Here is an 18,679-nt window from a genome sequence, read left to right as displayed (position 1 = left end):
CACACTTTTCAGGACTTTGCCACACATTTCAGTACTTTGACACTACTTTTCAACACTTTGCCACAACTTTTCTGTACTTTGCCACACTTTTCAGTACTTTGCCACGACTTTGCCACAACTTTTCAGTACTTTGCCTCACTTTTCAGTACTTTGCCACTGCTTTTCATTACTTTGCCACTACTTTTCAGCACTTTGCCACAACTTTTCAGTACTTTGCCACACTTTTCAGCACTTTGTCACTATTTTTCAGTACTTTGCCACTACTTTTCAGCACTTTGCCACAACTTTTCAGTACTTTGCCACACTTTTCAGTACTTTGCCACGACTTTGCCACAACTTTTCAGTACTTTGCCACACTTTTCAGTACTTTGCCACTGCTTTTCAGTACTTTGCCACTAATTTTCAGCACTTTGCCACAACTTTTCAGTACTTTGTCACACTTTTCAGCACTTTGCCACTACTTGTCAGTACTTTGCCACTACTTTTCAGCACTTTGCTACGACTTTTCCACAACTTTTCAGTACTTTGCCACACTTTTCAGTACTTTGCAACTACTTTTCAGCACTTTGCCAAAACTTTTCTGTACTTTGCCACGCTTTTCAGTATTTTGCCACGACTTTGCCACAACTTTTCAGTACTTTGCCACACTTTTCAGCACTTTGCCACTACTTTTCAGTACTTTGCCACTACTTTTCAGCACTTTGCCACAACTTTGCAGTACTTTGCCACACTTTTCAGTACTTTGCCACTACTTTGCCACAACTTTTGAGTACTTTGCCACTGCTTTTCAATAATTTGCCACTACTTTTCAGCACTTTGCCATAACTTTTCATTACTATGCCACTACTTATCATCACTTTGCCACACTTTTCAACACTTTGCCACTGCTTTTCAGTTCTTTGCCACTACTTTTCAGCACTTTGCCACAACTTTTCAGTAATTGGCCACACTTTTCAGGACTTTGCCACACTTTTCAGGACTTTGACACACTTTTCACTACTTTGCCACTACTTTTCAGCACTTTGCCACAACTTTCCAGTACTTTGCCACGACTTTGCCACAACTTTTCAGTACTTTGCCACACTTTTCAGTACTTTGCCACTGCTTTTCAGTACTTTGCCACTAATTTTCAGTACTTTGCCACAACTTTTCAGTACTTTGCCACACTTTTCAGCACTTTGCCTTTATTTTTCAGTACTTTGCCACTACTTTTCAGCACTTAGCCACGACTTTGCCACAAGTTTTCAGTACTTTGCCACACTTTTCAGTACTTTGCCACTACTTTTCAGCACTTTGCCACAACCTTTCAGTACATTGCCACTACTTTTCATCACTTTGCCACACTTTTCAACACTTTGCCACAACTTTTCAGTACTTGGCCACACGTTGCCACAACTTTTCAGTTCTTTGCCACACTTTTCAGTACTTTGCCACAACTTTGCCACAACTTTGCAGTACTTTGCCACCATTTTCAGTACTTTGCAACTGCTTTTCAGTACTTTGCCACTAATCTTCAACTCTTTGCCACAACTTTTCAGTACCTTGCACACTTTTCAGCACTTTGCCACTGCTTTTCAGTACTTTGCCACTACTTGTCAGCACTTTGCCACGACTTTGCCACAACTTTTCAGAACTTTGCCACACTTTTCAGTACTTTGCCACTACTTTTCAGCACTTTGCCACAACTTTTCTGTACTTTGCCACGCTTTTCAGTACTTTGAAACGACTTTGCCAAAACTTTTCAGTACTTTGCCACACTTTTCAGTACTTTGCCACGACTTTGCCACAACTTTTCAGTACTTTGCCACACTTTTCAGTATTTTGCCACTGCTTTTCAGTACTTTGCCACTAATTTTCAGTACTTTGCCACAACTTTTCAGTACTTTGCCACACTTTTCAGCACTTTGCCTCTATTTTTCAGTACTTTGCCACTACTTTTCAGCACTTAGCCACTACTTTTCAGCACCTTGCCACAACTTTTCTGTACTTTGCCACTGCTTTTCAGTAATTTGCCACTAATTTTCAGCACTTTGCCACTACTTTTCAGTACTTTGCCACTATTTTTCAGCACTTTGCCACAACTTTTCAATACTTGGCCACACTTTTCAGGACTTTGCCACACTTTTCAGTACTTTGCCACTACTTTTCAGCACTTTGCCACAACTTTTCAGGACTTTGTCACACATTTCTGTACTTTGACACTACTTTTCAACACTTTGCCACAACTTTTCTGTACTATGCCACACTTTTCAGTACTTTGCCACGACTTTGCCACAACTTTTCAGTACTTTGCCACACTTTTCAGTACTTTGCCACTGCTTTTCAGTACTTTGCCACTACTTTTCAGCACTTAGCCACGACTTTGCCACAAGTTTTCAGTACTTTGCCACACTTTTCAGTACTTTGCCACTACTTTTCAGCACCTTGCCACAACTTTTCTGTACTTTGCCACTGCTTTTCAGTAATTTGCCACTAATTTTCAGCACTTTGCCACTACTTTTCAGTACTTTGCCACTATTTTGCAGCACTTTGCCACAACTGTGCAGTACTTTGCCACACTTTTCAGTACTTTGCCACGATTTTGCCACAACTTTTGAGTACTTTTCCACAGTTTTCAGTACTTTGCCACTACTTTTCAGGACTTTGCCACAACTTTTCAGTACATTGCCACTACTTTTCATCACTTTGCCACACTTTTCAACACTTTGCCACAACTTTTCAGTACTTGGCCACACGTTGCCACAACTTTTCAGTACTTTGCCACACTTTTCAGTACTTTGCCACGACTTTGCCACAACTTTGCAGTACTTTGCCACCATTTTCAGTACTTTGCAACTGACTTTCAGTACTTTGCCACTAATCTTCAACTCTTTGCCACAACTTTTCAGTACCTTGGACACTTTTCAGCACTTTGCCACTACTTTTCAGTACTTTGCCACTACTTTTCAGCACTTTGCCACGACTTTGCCACAACTTTTCAGAACTTTACCACACTTTTCAGTACTTTGCCACTACCTTTCAGCACTTTGCCACAACTTTTCTGTACTTTGCCACGCTTTTCAGTACTTTGAAACGACTTTGCCACAACTTTTCAGTACTTTGCCACACTTTTCAGCACTTTGCCACTACTTTTCAGTACTTTGCCACTACTTTTCAGCACTTTGCCACAACTTTGCAGTACTTTGCCACACTTTACAGTACTTTGCAACGACTTTGCCACAACTTTTGAGTACTTTGCCACACTTTTCAGTACGTTGCCACTACTTTTCAGCACTTTGCCCAAACTTTTCAGTACTTTGCCTCTACTTTTCAGCACTTTGCCACAACTTTTCTATACTTGGCCACACTTTTCAGGACTTTGCCACACATTTCAGTACTTTGACACTACTTTTCAACACTTTGCCACAACTTTTCTGTACTTTGCCACACTTTTCAGTACTTTGCCACGACTTTGCCACAACTTTTCAGTACTTTGCCACACTTTTCAGTACTTTGCCACTGCTTTTCATTACTTTGCCACTACTTTTCAGCACTTTGCCACAACTTTTCAGTACTTTGCCACACTTTTCAGCACTTTGTCACTATTTTTCAGTACTTTGCCACTACTTTTCAGCACTTTGCCACAACTTTTCAGTACTTTGCCACACTTTTCAGTACTTTGCCACGACTTTGCCACAACTTTTCAGTACTTTGCCACACTTTTCAGTACTTTGCCACTGCTTTTCAGTACTTTGCCACTAATTTTCAGCACTTTGCCACAACTTTTCAGTACTTTGTCACACTTTTCAGCACTTTGCCACTACTTGTCAGTACTTTGCCACTACTTTTCAGCACTTTGCTACGACTTTTCCACAACTTTTCAGTACTTTGCCACACTTTTCAGTACTTTGCAACTACTTTTCAGCACTTTGCCAAAACTTTTCTGTACTTTGCCACGCTTTTCAGTATTTTGCCACGACTTTGCCACAACTTTTCAGTACTTTGCCACACTTTTCAGCACTTTGCCACTACTTTTCAGTACTTTGCCACTACTTTTCAGCACTTTGCCACAACTTTGCAGTACTTTGCCACACTTTTCAGTACTTTGCCACTACTTTGCCACAACTTTTGAGTACTTTGCCACTGCTTTTCAATAATTTGCCACTACTTTTCAGCACTTTGCCATAACTTTTCATTACTATGCCACTACTTATCATCACTTTGCCACACTTTTCAACACTTTGCCACTGCTTTTCAGTTCTTTGCCACTACTTTTCAGCACTTTGCCACAACTTTTCAGTAATTGGCCACACTTTTCAGGACTTTGCCACACTTTTCAGGACTTTGACACACTTTTCACTACTTTGCCACTACTTTTCAGCACTTTGCCACAACTTTCCAGTACTTTGCCACGACTTTGCCACAACTTTTCAGTACTTTGCCACACTTTTCAGTACTTTGCCACTGCTTTTCAGTACTTTGCCACTAATTTTCAGTACTTTGCCACAACTTTTCAGTACTTTGCCACACTTTTCAGCACTTTGCCTCTATTTTTCAGTACTTTGCCACTACTTTTCAGCACTTAGCCACGACTTTGCCACAAGTTTTCAGTACTTTGCCACACTTTTCAGTACTTTGCCACTACTTTTCAGCACTTTGCCACAACCTTTCAGTACATTGCCACTACTTTTCATCACTTTGCCACACTTTTCAACACCTTGCCACAACTTTTCAGTACTTGGCCACACGTTGCCACAACTTTTCAGTTCTTTGCCACACTTTTCAGTACTTTGCCACAACTTTGCCACAACTTTGCAGTACTTTGCCACCATTTTCAGTACTTTGCAACTGCTTTTCAGTACTTTGCCACTAATCTTCAACTCTTTGCCACAACTTTTCAGTACCTTGCACACTTTTCAGCACTTTGCCACTACTTTTCAGTACTTTGCCACTACTTGTCAGCACTTTGCCACGACTTTGCCACAACTTTTCAGAACTTTGCCACACTTTTCAGTACTTTGCCACTACTTTTCAGCACTTTGCTACGACTTTTCCACAACTTTTCAGTACTTTGCCACACTTTTCAGTACTTTGCAACTACTTTTCAGCACTTTGCCAAAACTTTTCTGTACTTTGCCACGCTTTTCAGTATTTTGCCACGACTTTGCCACAACTTTTCAGTACTTTGCCACACTTTTCAGCACTTTGCCACTACTTTTCAGTACTTTGCCACTACTTTTCAGCACTTTGCCACAACTTTGCAGTACTTTGCCACACTTTTCAGTACTTTGCCACTACTTTGCCACAACTTTTGAGTACTTTGCCACTGCTTTTCAATAATTTGCCACTACTTTTCAGCACTTTGCCATAACTTTTCATTACTATGCCACTACTTATCATCACTTTGCCACACTTTTCAACACTTTGCCACTGCTTTTCAGTTCTTTGCCACTACTTTTCAGCACTTTGCCACAACTTTTCAGTAATTGGCCACACTTTTCAGGACTTTGCCACACTTTTCAGGACTTTGACACACTTTTCACTACTTTGCCACTACTTTTCAGCACTTTGCCACAACTTTCCAGTACTTTGCCACGACTTTGCCACAACTTTTCAGTACTTTGCCACACTTTTCAGTACTTTGCCACTGCTTTTCAGTACTTTGCCACTAATTTTCAGTACTTTGCCACAACTTTTCAGTACTTTGCCACACTTTTCAGCACTTTGCCTCTATTTTTCAGTACTTTGCCACTACTTTTCAGCACTTAGCCACGACTTTGCCACAAGTTTTCAGTACTTTGCCACACTTTTCAGTACTTTGCCACTACTTTTCAGCACTTTGCCACAACCTTTCAGTACATTGCCACTACTTTTCATCACTTTGCCACACTTTTCAACACTTTGCCACAACTTTTCAGTACTTGGCCACACGTTGCCACAACTTTTCAGTTCTTTGCCACACTTTTCAGTACTTTGCCACAACTTTGCCACAACTTTGCAGTACTTTGCCACCATTTTCAGTACTTTGCAACTGCTTTTCAGTACTTTGCCACTAATCTTCAACTCTTTGCCACAACTTTTCAGTACCTTGCACACTTTTCAGCACTTTGCCACTACTTTTCAGTACTTTGCCACTACTTGTCAGCACTTTGCCACGACTTTGCCACAACTTTTCAGAACTTTGCCACACTTTTCAGTACTTTGCCACTACTTTTCAGCACTTTGCCACAACTTTTCTGTACTTTGCCACGCTTTTCAGTACTTTGAAACGACTTTGCCAAAACTTTTCAGTACTTTGCCACACTTTTCAGCACTTTGCCACAACTTTTCAATACTTGGCCACACTTTTCAGGACTTTGCCACACTTTTCAGTACTTTGCCACTACTTTTCAGCACTTTGCCACAACTTTTCAGTACTTGGCCACACTTGTCAGGACTTTGCCACACATTTCAGTACTTTGACACTAATTTTCAACACTTTGCCACAACTTTTCTGTACTTTGCCACACTTTTCAGTACTTTGCCACGACTTTGCCACAACTTTTCAGTACTTTGCCACACTTTTCAGTACTTTGCCACAACTTTTCTGTACTTTGCCACACTTTTCAGCACTTTGTCACTATTTTTCAGTACTTTGCCACTACTTTTCAGCACTTTGCCACACTTTTCAGTACTTTGCCACGACTTTGCCACAACTTTTCAGTACTTTGCCACACTTTTCAGTACTTTGCCACTGCTTTTCAGTACTTTGCCACTAATTTTCAGCACTTTGCCACAACTTTTCAGTACTTTGTCACACTTTTCAGCACTTTGCCACTACTTGTCAGTACTTTGCCACTACTTTTCAGCACTTTGCTACGACTTTTCCACAACTTTTCAGTACTTTGCCACACTTTTCAGTACTTTGCAACTACTTTTCAGCACTTTGCCAAAACTTTTCTGTACTTTGCCACGCTTTTCAGTATTTTGCCAGGACTTTGCCACAACTTTTCAGTACTTTGCCACACTTTTCAGCACTTTGCCACTACTTTTCAGTACTTTGCCACTACTTTTCAGCACTTTGCCACAACTTTGCAGTACTTTGCCACACTTTTCAGTACTTTGCCACGACTTTGCCACAACTTTTGAGTATTTTGCCACTGCTTTTCAATAATTTGCCACTACTTTTCAACACTTTGCCACAACTTTTCATTACTATGCCACTACTTTTCATCACTTTGCCACACTTTTCAACACTTTGCCACTGCTTTTCAGTACTTTGCCTCTACTTTTCAGCACTTTGCCACAACTGTTCAGAAATTGGCCACACTTTTCAGGACTTTGCCTCTACTTTTCAGCACTTTGCCACAACTGTTCAGTACTTTGCCACACTTTTCAGCATTTTGCCACAACTTTTCTGTACTTTGCCACGCTTTTCAGTACTTTGAAACGACTTTGCCACAACTTTTCTGTAGTTTGCCACACTTTTCAGTACTTTGCCACGACTTTGCCACAACTTTTCAGTACTTTGCCACACTTTTCAGTACTTTGCCACTGCTTTTCAGTACTTTGCCACTACTTTTCAGCACTTTGCCACAACTTTTCAGTACTTTGCCACACTTTTCAGCACTTTGTCACTATTTTTCAGTACTTTGCCACTACTTTTCAGCACTTTGCCACACTTTTCAGTACTTTGCCACGACTTTGCCACAACTTTTCAGTACTTTGCCACACTTTTCAGTACTTTGCCACTGCTTTTCAGTACTTTGCCACTAATTTTTAGCACTTTGCCACAACTTTTCAGTACTTTGTCACACTTTTCAGCACTTTGCCACTACTTGTCAGTACTTTGCCACTACTTTTCAGCACTTTGCTACGACTTTTCCACAACTTTTCAGTACTTTGCCACACTTTTCAGTACTTTGCAACTACTTTTCAGCACTTTGCCAAAACTTTTCTGTACTTTGCCACGCTTTTCAGCATTTTGCCACAACTTTTCTGTACTTTGCCACGCTTTTCAGTACTTTGAAACGACTTTGCCACAACTTTTCAGTACTTTGCCACACATTTCAGCACTTTGCCACAACTTTTCAATACTTGGCCACACTTTTCAGGACTTTGCCACACTTTTCAGTACTTTGCCACTACTTTTCAGCACTTTGCCACAACTTTTCAGTACTTGGCCACACTTGTCAGGACTTTGCCACACATTTCAGTACTTTGACACTACTTTTCAGCACTTTGCCACAACTTTTCTGTACTTTGCCACGCTTTTCAGTACTTTGAAACGACTTTGCCACAACTTTTCAGTACTTTGCCACACTTTTCAGCACTTTGCCACTACTTTTCAGTACTTTGCCACTACTTTTCAGCACTTTGCCACAACTTTGCAGTACTTTGCCACACTTTACAGTACTTTGCAACGACTTTGCCACAACTTTTGAGTACTTTGCCACACTTTTCAGTACTTTGCCACTACTTTTCAGCACGTTGCCACAACTTTTCAGTACTTTGCCTCTACTTTTCAGCACTTTGCCACAACTTTTCAATACTTGGCCACACTTTTCAGGACTTTGCCACACTTTTCAGTACTTTGCCACTACTTTTCAGCACTTTGCCACAACTTTTCTGTACTTTGCCACACTTTTCAGTACTTTGCCTCGACTTTGCCACAACTTTACAGTACTTTGCCACACTTTTCAGTACATTGCCACTGCTTTTCAGTACTTTGCCACTACTTTTCAGCACTTTGCCACAACTTTTCAGTACTTTGCCACACTTTTCAGCACTTTGCCACTACTTTTCAGTACTTTGCCACTACTTTTCAGCACTTTGCCACAACTTTTCAGTACTTTGCCACACTTTTCAGTACTTTGCCTCTACTTTTCAGCACTTTGCCACAACTTTTCAGTACTTTGCCACGACTTTGCCACAACTTTTCAGTACTTTGTCTCACTTTTCAGTACTTTGCCACTGCTTTTCAGTACTTTGCCACTAATTTTCAACTCTTTGCCACAACTTTTCAGTACCTTGCACACTTTTCAGCACTTTGCCACTACTTTTCAGTACTTTGCCACTACTTGTCAGCACTTTGCCACGACTTTGCCACAACTTTTCAGAACTTTGCCACACTTTTCAGTACTTTGCCACTACTTTTCAGCACTTTGCCACAACTTTTCTGTACTTTGCCACGCTTTTCAGTACTTTGAAACGACTTTGCCACAACTTTTCAGTACTTTGCCACACTTTTCAGCACTTTGCCACAACTTTTCAATACTTGGCCACACTTTTCAGGACTTTGCCACACTTTTCAGTACTTTGCCACTACTTTTCAGCACTTTGCCACAACTTTTCAGTACTTGGCCACACTTGTCAGGACTTTGCCACACATTTCAGTACTTTGACACTAATTTTCAACACTTTGCCACAACTTTTCTGTAGTTTGCCACACTTTTCAGTACTTTGCCACGACTTTGCCACAACTTTTCAGTACTTTGCCACACTTTTCAGTACTTTGCCACTGCTTTTCAGTACTTTGCCACTACTTTTCAGCACTTTGCCACAACTTTTCAGTACTTTGCCACACTTTTCAGCACTTTGTCACTATTTTTCAGTACTTTGCCACTACTTTTCAGCACTTTGCCACACTTTTCAGTACTTTGCCACGACTTTGCCACAACTTTTCAGTACTTTGCCACACTTTTCAGTACTTTGCCACTGCTTTTCAGTACTTTGCCACTACTTTTCAGCACTTTGCTACGACTTTTCCACAACTTTTCAGTACTTTGCCACACTTTTCAGTACTTTGCAACTACTTTTCAGCACTTTGCCAAAACTTTTCTGTACTTTGCCACGCTTTTCAGTATTTTGCCAGGACTTTGCCACAACTTTTCAGTACTTTGCCACACTTTTCAGCACTTTGCCACTACTTTTCAGTACTTTGCCACTACTTTTCAGCACTTTGCCACAACTTTGCAGTACTTTGCCACACTTTTCAGTACTTTGCCACGACTTTGCCACAACTTTTGAGTATTTTGCCACTGCTTTTCAATAATTTGCCACTACTTTTCAGCACTTTGCCACAACTTTTCATTACTATGCCACTACTTTTCATCACTTTGCCACACTTTTCAACACTTTGCCACTGCTTTTCAGTACTTTGCCTCTACTTTTCAGCACTTTGCCACAACTGTTCAGTAATTGGCCACACTTTTCAGGACTTTGCCACACTTTTCAGGACTTTGACACACTTTCACTACTTTGCCACTACTTTTCAGCACTTTGCCACAACTTTCCAGTACTTTGCCACGACTTTGCCACAACTTTTCAGTACTTTGCCACACTTTTCAGCACTTTGCCTCTATTTTTCAGTACTTTGCCACTACTTTTCAGCACTTAGCCACGACTTTGCCACAAGTTTTCAGTACTTTGCCACACTTTTCAGTACTTTGCCACTACTTTTCAGCACTTTGCCACAACCTTTCAGTACATTGCCACTTCTTTTCATCACTTTGCCACACTTTTCAACACTTTGCCACAACTTTTCAGTACTTGGCCACACGTTGCCACAACTTTTCAGTTCTTTGCCACACTTTTCAGTACTTTGCCACGACTTTGTCACAACTTTGCAGTACTTTGCCACCATTTTCAGTACTTTGCAACTGCTTTTCAGTACTTTGCCACTAATCTTCAACTCTTTGCCACAACTTTTCAGTACCTTGCACACTTTTCAGCACTTTGCCACTACTTTTCAGTACTTTGCCACTACTTGTCAGCACTTTGCTACGACTTTGCCACAACTTTTCAGAACTTTGCCACACTTTTCAGTACTTTGCCACTACTTTTCAGCACTTTGCCACAACTTTTCTGTACTTTGCCACGCTTTTCAGTACTTTGAAACGACTTTGCCACAACTTTTCAGTACTTTGCCACACTTTTCAGCACTTTGCCACTACTTTTCAGTACTTTGCCACTACTTTTCAGCACTTTGCCACAACTTTGCAGTACTTTGCCACACTTTACAGTACTTTGCAACGACTTTGCCACAACTTTTGAGTACTTTGCCACACTTTTCAGTACTTTGCCACTACTTTTCAGCACTTTGCCACAACTTTTCAGTACTTTGCCTCTACTTTTCAGCACTTTGCCACAACTTTTCAATACTTGGCCACACTTTTCAGGACTTTGCCACACTTTTCAGTACTTTGCCACTACTTTTCAGCACTTTGCCACAACTTTTCTGTACTTTGCCACACTTTTCAGTACTTTGCCTCGACTTTGCCACAACTTTACAGTACTTTGCCACACTTTTCAGTACATTGCCACTGCTTTTCAGTACTTTGCCACTACTTTTCAGCACTTTGCCACAACTTTTCAGTACTTTGCCACACTTTTCAGCACTTTGCCACTACTTTTCAGTACTTTGCCACTACTTTTCAGCACTTTGCCACAACTTTTCAGTACTTTGCCACACTTTTCAGCACTTTGCCACTACTTTTCAGTACTTTGCCACTACTTTTCAGCACTTTGCCACAACTTTGCAGTACTTTGCCACACTTTACAGTACTTTGCAACGACTTTGCCACAACTTTTGAGTACTTTGCCACACTTTTCAGTACTTTGCCACTACTTTTCAGCACTTTGCCACAACTTTTCAGTACTTTGCCTCTACTTTTCAGCACTTTGCCACAACTTTTCAATACTTGGCCACACTTTTCAGGACTTTGCCACACTTTTCAGTACTTTGCCACTACTTTTCAGCACTTTGCCACAACTTTTCTGTACTTTGCCACACTTTTCAGTACTTTGCCTCGACTTTGCCACAACTTTACAGTACTTTGCCACACTTTTCAGTACATTGCCACTGCTTTTCAGTACTTTGCCACTACTTTTCAGCACTTTGCCACAACTTTTCAGTACTTTGCCACACTTTTCAGCACTTTGCCACTACTTTTCAGTACTTTGCCACTACTTTTCAGCACTTTGCCACAACTTTTCAGTACTTTGCCACACTTTTCAGTACTTTGCCTCTACTTTTCAGCACTTTGCCACAACTTTTCAGTACTTTGCCACGACTTTGCCACAACTTTTCAGTACTTTGTCTCACTTTTCAGTACTTTGCCACTGCTTTTCAGTACTTTGCCACTAATTTTCAGCACTTTGCCACAACTTTTCAGTACTTTGCCACACTTTTCAGCACTTTGCCACTACTTTTCAGTACTTTGCCACTACTTTTCAGCACTTTGCCACGACTTTGCCACAACTTGTCAGTACTTTGCCACACTTTTCAGTACTTTGCCACTACTTTCAGCACTTTGCCACAACTTTTCTGTACTTTGCCACGCTTGTAAGTACTTTGCCACGACTTTGCCACAACTTTTCAGTAGTTTACCACACTTTTCAGCACTTTGCCACTACTTTTCAGCACTTTGCCACAACTTTGCAGAACTTTGCCACACTTTTCAGTACTTTGCCACGATTTTGCCACAACTTTTGAGTACTTTGCCACCCTTTTCAGTACTTTGCCATTACTTTTTATCACTTTGCCACACTTTTCAACACTTTGTCACAACTTTTCAGTACTTTGCCACACTTTTCAGCACTTTGCCACTACTTTTCAGTACTTTGCCACTACTTTTCAGCACTTTGCCACAACTTTTCAGTACTTTGCCACACTTTTCAGTACTTTGCCTCTACTTTTCAGTACTTTGCCTCTGCTTTTCAGTAATTTGCCACTAATTTTCAGCACTTTGCCACAACTTTTTAGTACTTTGCCACACTTTTCAGCACTTTGCCACTACTTTTCAGTACTTTGCCACTACTTTTCAGCACTTTGCCACGACTTTGCCAAAACCTTTAAGTACTTTGCCACACTTTTCAGTACTTTGCCACTACTTGTCAGCACTTTGCTACAACTTTTCTGTACTTTGCCACGCTTTTCAGTACTTTGCCACAACTTTGCCACAACTTTTCAGTACTTTGCCACACTTTTCAGCACTTTGCCATTACTTTTGAGTACTTTGCCACTACTTTTCATCACTTTGCCACAACTTTGCAGTACTTTGCCACACTTTTCAGTACTTTGCCACGATTTTGCCACAACTTTTGAGTACTTTGCCACACTTTTCAGTACTTTGCCACTACTTTTCAGCACTTTGCCACAACTTTTCAGTACTTTGCCACTACTTTTCATCACTTTGCCACAGTTTTCAACACTTTGTCACTGCTTTTCAGTGCTTTGCCACACTTTTCAGCACTTTGCCACAACTTTTCAGTACTTTGTCACTACTTTTCAGCACTTTGCCACAACTTTTCAGTACTTTGCCACACTTTTCAGCACTTTGCCATTACCTTTCAGTACTTTGCCACTGCTTTTCAGAACTTTGCCACAACTTTTCAGTTCTTTGCCACAACTTTTCATTACTTTGCCACACTTTTCAGTACTTTGCCACTACTTTTCAGCACTTTGCCACTACTTTGCAGTACTTTGCCACACTTTTCAGTACTTTGCCACGATTTTGCCACAACTTTTGAGTACTTTGCCTCACTTTTCAGTACTTTGCCACTACTTTTCAGTACTTTGCCACACTTTTCAGTACTTTGCCACTACTTTTCAGCACTTTGCCACAACTTTTCAGTACTTTGCCTATACTTTTCAGTATTTTGCCACTAATTTTCAGCACTTTGCCACTACTTTTCAGTACCTTGCCACTATTTTTCAGCACTTTGCCACAACTTTGCAGTACATTGCCACACTTTTCAGTACTTTGCCACGATTTTGCCACAACTTTTGAGTACTTTTCCACACTTTTCAGTACTTTGCCACTACTTTTCAGCACTTTGTCACAACCTTTCAGTACATTGCCACTACTTTTCATTACTTTGCCACACTTTTCAACACTTTGCCACAACTTTTCAGTACTTGGCCACACGTTGCCACAACTTTTCAGTACTTTGCCACACTTTTCAGTACTTTGCCACGACTTTGCCACAACTTTGCAGTACTTTGCCACCAATTTCAGTACTTTGCAACTGCTTTTCAGTACTTTGCCACTAATCTTCAACTCTTTGCCACAACTTTTCAGTACCTTGCACACTTTTCAGCACTTTGCCACTACTTTTCAGTACTTTGCCACTACTTTTCAGCACTTTGCCACGACTTTGCCACAACTTTTCAGAACTTTGCCACACTTTTCAGTACTTTGCCACTACTTTTCAGCACTTTGCCACAACTTTTCTGTACTTTGCCACGCTTTTCAGTACTTTGAAACGACTTTGCCAAAACTTTTCAGTACTTTGCCACACTTTTCAGCACTTTGCCACTAATTTTCAGTACTTTGCCACTACTTTTCAGCACTTTGCCACAACTTTGCAGTACTTTGCCACACTTTACAGTACTTTGCAACGACTTTGCCACAACTTTTGAGTACTTTGCCACACTTTTCAGTACTTTGGCACTACTTTTCAGCACTTTGCCACAACTTTTCAGTACTTTGCCTCTACTTTTCAGCACTTTGCCACAACTTTTCAATACTTGGCCACACTTTTCAGGACTTTGCCAGACTTTTCAGTACTTTGCCACTAATTTTCAGCACTTTGCCACAACTTTTCTGTACTTTGCCACACTTTTCAGTACTTTGCCTCGACTTTGCCACAACTTTACAGTACTTTGCCACACTTTTCAGTACATTGCCACTGCTTTTCAGTACTTTGCCACTACTTTTCAGCACTTTGCCACAACTTTTCAGTACTTTGCCACACTTTTCAGCACTTTGCCACTACTTTTCAGTACTTTGCCACTGCTTTTCAGCACTTTGTCACAACTTTTCAGTACTTTGCCACACTTTTCAGTACTTTGCCTCTACTTTTCAGCACTTTGCCACAACTTTTCAGTACTTTGCCACACTTTTCAGTACTTTGCCACGACTTTGCCACAACTTTTCAGTACTTTGTCTCACTTTTCAGTACTTTGCCACTGCTTTTCAGTACTTTGCCACTAATTTTCAGCACTTTGCCACAACTTTTCAGTACTTTGCCACACTTTTCAGCACTTTGCCACTACTTTTCAGTACTTTGCCACTACTTTTCAGCACTTTGCCACGACTTTGCCACAACTTGTCAGTACTTTGCCACACTTTTCAGTACTTTGCCACTACTTTCATCACTTTGCCACAACTTTTCTGTACTTTTCCACGCTTTTAAGTACTTTGCCACGACTTTGCCACAACTTTTCAGTACTTTGCCACACTTTTCAGCACTTTGCCACTACTTTTCAGTACTTTGCCACTACTTTTCAGCACTTTGCCACAACTTTGCAGTACTTTGCCACACATTTCAGTACTTTGCCACGATTTTGCCACAACTTTTGAGTACTTTGCCACACTTTTCAGTACTTTGCCACTACTTTTCATCACTTTGCCACACTTTTCAACACTTTGTCACAACTTTTCAGTACTTTGCCACACTTTTCAGCACTTTGCCACTACTTTTCAGTACTTTGCCACAATTTTTCAGCACTTTGCCACAACTTTTCAGTACTTTGCCACACTTTTCAGTACTTTGCCTCTACTTTTCAGTACTTTGCCACTGCTTTTCAGTACTTTGCCACTAATTTTCAGCACTTTGCCACAACTTGTCAGTACTTTGCCACTACTTTTCAGTACTTTGCCACTACTTTTCAGCACTTTGCCACGACTTTGCCACAACTTGTCAGTACTTTGCCACACTTTTCAGTACTTTGCCACTACTTTCAGCACTTTGCCACAACTTTTCTGTACTACTTTGCCACGCTTTTAAGTACTTTGCCACGACTTTGCCACAACTTTTCAGTACTTTGCCACTACTTTTCAGTACTTTGCCACTACTTTTCAGCACTTTGCCACAACTTTGCAGTACTTTGCCACACTTTTCAGTACTTTGCCACGACTTTGCCACAACTTTTGAGTACTTTGCCACACTTTTCAGTACTTTGCCACAACTTTGCCACAACTTTTCAGTACTTTGCCACACTTTTCAGTACTTTGCCACACTTTTCAGTACTTTGCCACACCTTTCAGCACTTTGCCACAACTTTTCTGTACTTTGCCACGCTTTTAAGTACTTTGCCACGACTTTGCCACTACTTTTCAGTACTTTGCCACTACTTTTCAGCACTTTGCCACAACTTTTCAGTACTTTGCCACACTTTTCAGTACTTTGCCTCCACTTTTCAGTACTTTGCCACTGCTTTTCAGTAATTTGCCACTAATTTTCAGCACTTTGCCACAACTTTTCAGTACTTTGCCACACTTTTCAGCACTTTGCCACTACTTTTCAGTACTTTGCCACTACTTTTCAGCACTTTGCCACGACTTTGCCAAAACCTTTAAGTACTTTGCCACACTTTTCAGTACTTTTCCACAACTTTGCCACAACTTTTCAGTACTTTGCCACACTTTTCAGCACTTTGCCATTATTTTTAAGTACTTTGCCACTACTTTTCATCACTTTGCCACAACTTTGCAGTACTTTGCCACACTTTTCAGTACTTTGCCACGATTTTGCCACAACTTTTGAGTACTTTGCCACACTTTTCAGTACTTTGCCACTACTTTTCATCACTTTGCCACAACTTTTCAGTACTTTGCCACTACTTTTCATCACTTTGCCACACTTTTCAACACTTTGTCACTGCTTTTCAGTACTTTGCCACACTTTTCAGCACTTTGCCACAACTTTTCAGTACTTTGCCACTACTTTTCAGCACTTTGCCACAACTTTTCAGTACTTTGCCACACTTTTCAGCACTTTGCCACTACCTTTCAGTACTTTGCCACTGCTTTTCAGAACTTTGCCACAACTTTTCAGTTCTTTGCCACAACTTTTCAGTACTTTGCCACACTTTTCAGTACTTTGCCACTACTTTTCAATAATTGGCCACACTTTTCAAGACTTTGCCACACTTTTCAGAACTTTGCCACTACGTTTCAGCACTTAGCCACTACTTTGCAGTACTTTGCCACACTTGTCAGTACTTTGCCACGATTTTGCCACAACTTTTGAGTACTTTGCCACACTTTTCAGTACTTTGCCACTACTTTTCAGTACTTTGCCACACTTTTCAGTACTTTGCCACTACTTTTCAGCACTTTGCCACAACTTTTCAGTACTTTGCCTCTACTTTTCAGCACTTTGCCACAACTTTTCAATACTTGGCCACACTTTTCAGGACTTTGCCACACTTGTCAGTACTTTGCCACTACTTTTCAGCACTTTGCCACAACTTTTCTGTACTTTGCCACACTTTTCAGTACTTTGCCTCGACTTTGCCACAACTTTACAGTACTTTGCCACACTTTTCAGTACATTGCCACTGCTTTTCAGTACTTTGCCACTACTTTTCAGCACTTTGCCACAACTGTTCAGTACTTTGCCACACTTTTCAGTACTTTGCCTCTACTTTTCAGCACTTTGCCACAACTTTTCAGTACTTTGCCACACTTTTCAGTACTTTGCCACGACTTTGCCACAACTTTTCAGTACTTTGCCTCACTTTTCAGTACTTTGCCACTGCTTTTCAGTACTTTGCCACTAATTTTCAGCACTTTGCCACAACTTTTCAGTACTTTGCCACACTTTTCAGCACTTTGCCACTACTTTTCAGTACTTTGCCACTACTTTTCAGCACTTTGCCACGACTTTGCCACAACTTGTCAGTACTTTGCCACACTTTTCAGTACTTTGCCACTACTTTCAGCACTTTGCCACAACTTTTCTGTACTTTGCCACGCTTTTAAGTACTTTGCCACGACTTTGCCACAACTTTTCAGTATTTTGCCACAGTTTTCAGCACTTTGCCACTACTTTTCAGTACTTTGCCACTACTTTTCAGCACTTTGCCACAACTTTGCAGTACTTTGCCACACTTTTCAGTACTTTGCCACGATTTTGCCACAACTTTTGAGTACTTTGCCACACTTTTCAGTACTTTGCCACTACTTTTCATCACTTTGCTTTACTTTTCAACACTTTGTCACAACTTTTCAGTACTTTGCCACACTTTTCAGCACTTTGCCACTACTTTTCAGTACTTTGCCACTACTTTTCAGCACTTTGCCCCAACTTTTCAGTACTTTGCCACACTTTTCAGTACTTTGCCTCTACTTTTCAGTACTTTGCCGCTGCTTTTCAGTAATTTGCCACTAATTTTCAGCACTTTGCCACAACTTTTCAGTACTTTGCCACACTTTTCAGCACTTTGCCACTACTTTTCAGTACTTTGCCACTACTTTTCAGCACTTTGCCACGACTTTGCCAAAACCTTTAAGTACTTTGCCACACTTTTCAGGACTTTGCCACTACTTGTCAGCACTTTGCTACAACTTTTCTGTACTTTGCCACGCTTTTCAGTACTTTGCCACAACTTTGCCACAACTTTTCAGTACTTTGCCACACTTTTCAGCACTTTGCCATTACTTTTCAGTACTTTGCCACTACTTTTCATCACTTTGCCACAACTTTGCAGTACTTTGCCACACTTTTCAGTACTTTGCCACGATTTTGCCACAACTTTTGAGTACTTTGCCACACTTTTCAGTACTTTGCCACTACTTTTCAGCACTTTGCCACAACTTTTCAGTACTTTGCCACTACTTTTCATCACTTTGCCACACTTTTCAACACTTTGTCACTGCTTTTCAGTACTTTGCCACACTTTTCAGCACTTTGCCACAACTTTTCAGTA

The sequence above is a fragment of the Saccoglossus kowalevskii genome, unplaced genomic scaffold, assembly GCF_978046115.1.
Source record: "Saccoglossus kowalevskii unplaced genomic scaffold, keSacKowa6.1 SCAFFOLD_24, whole genome shotgun sequence".
Classification (NCBI taxonomy): domain Eukaryota; kingdom Metazoa; phylum Hemichordata; class Enteropneusta; family Harrimaniidae; genus Saccoglossus; species Saccoglossus kowalevskii.
Note: the sequence above shows the minus strand (reverse complement) of the source record.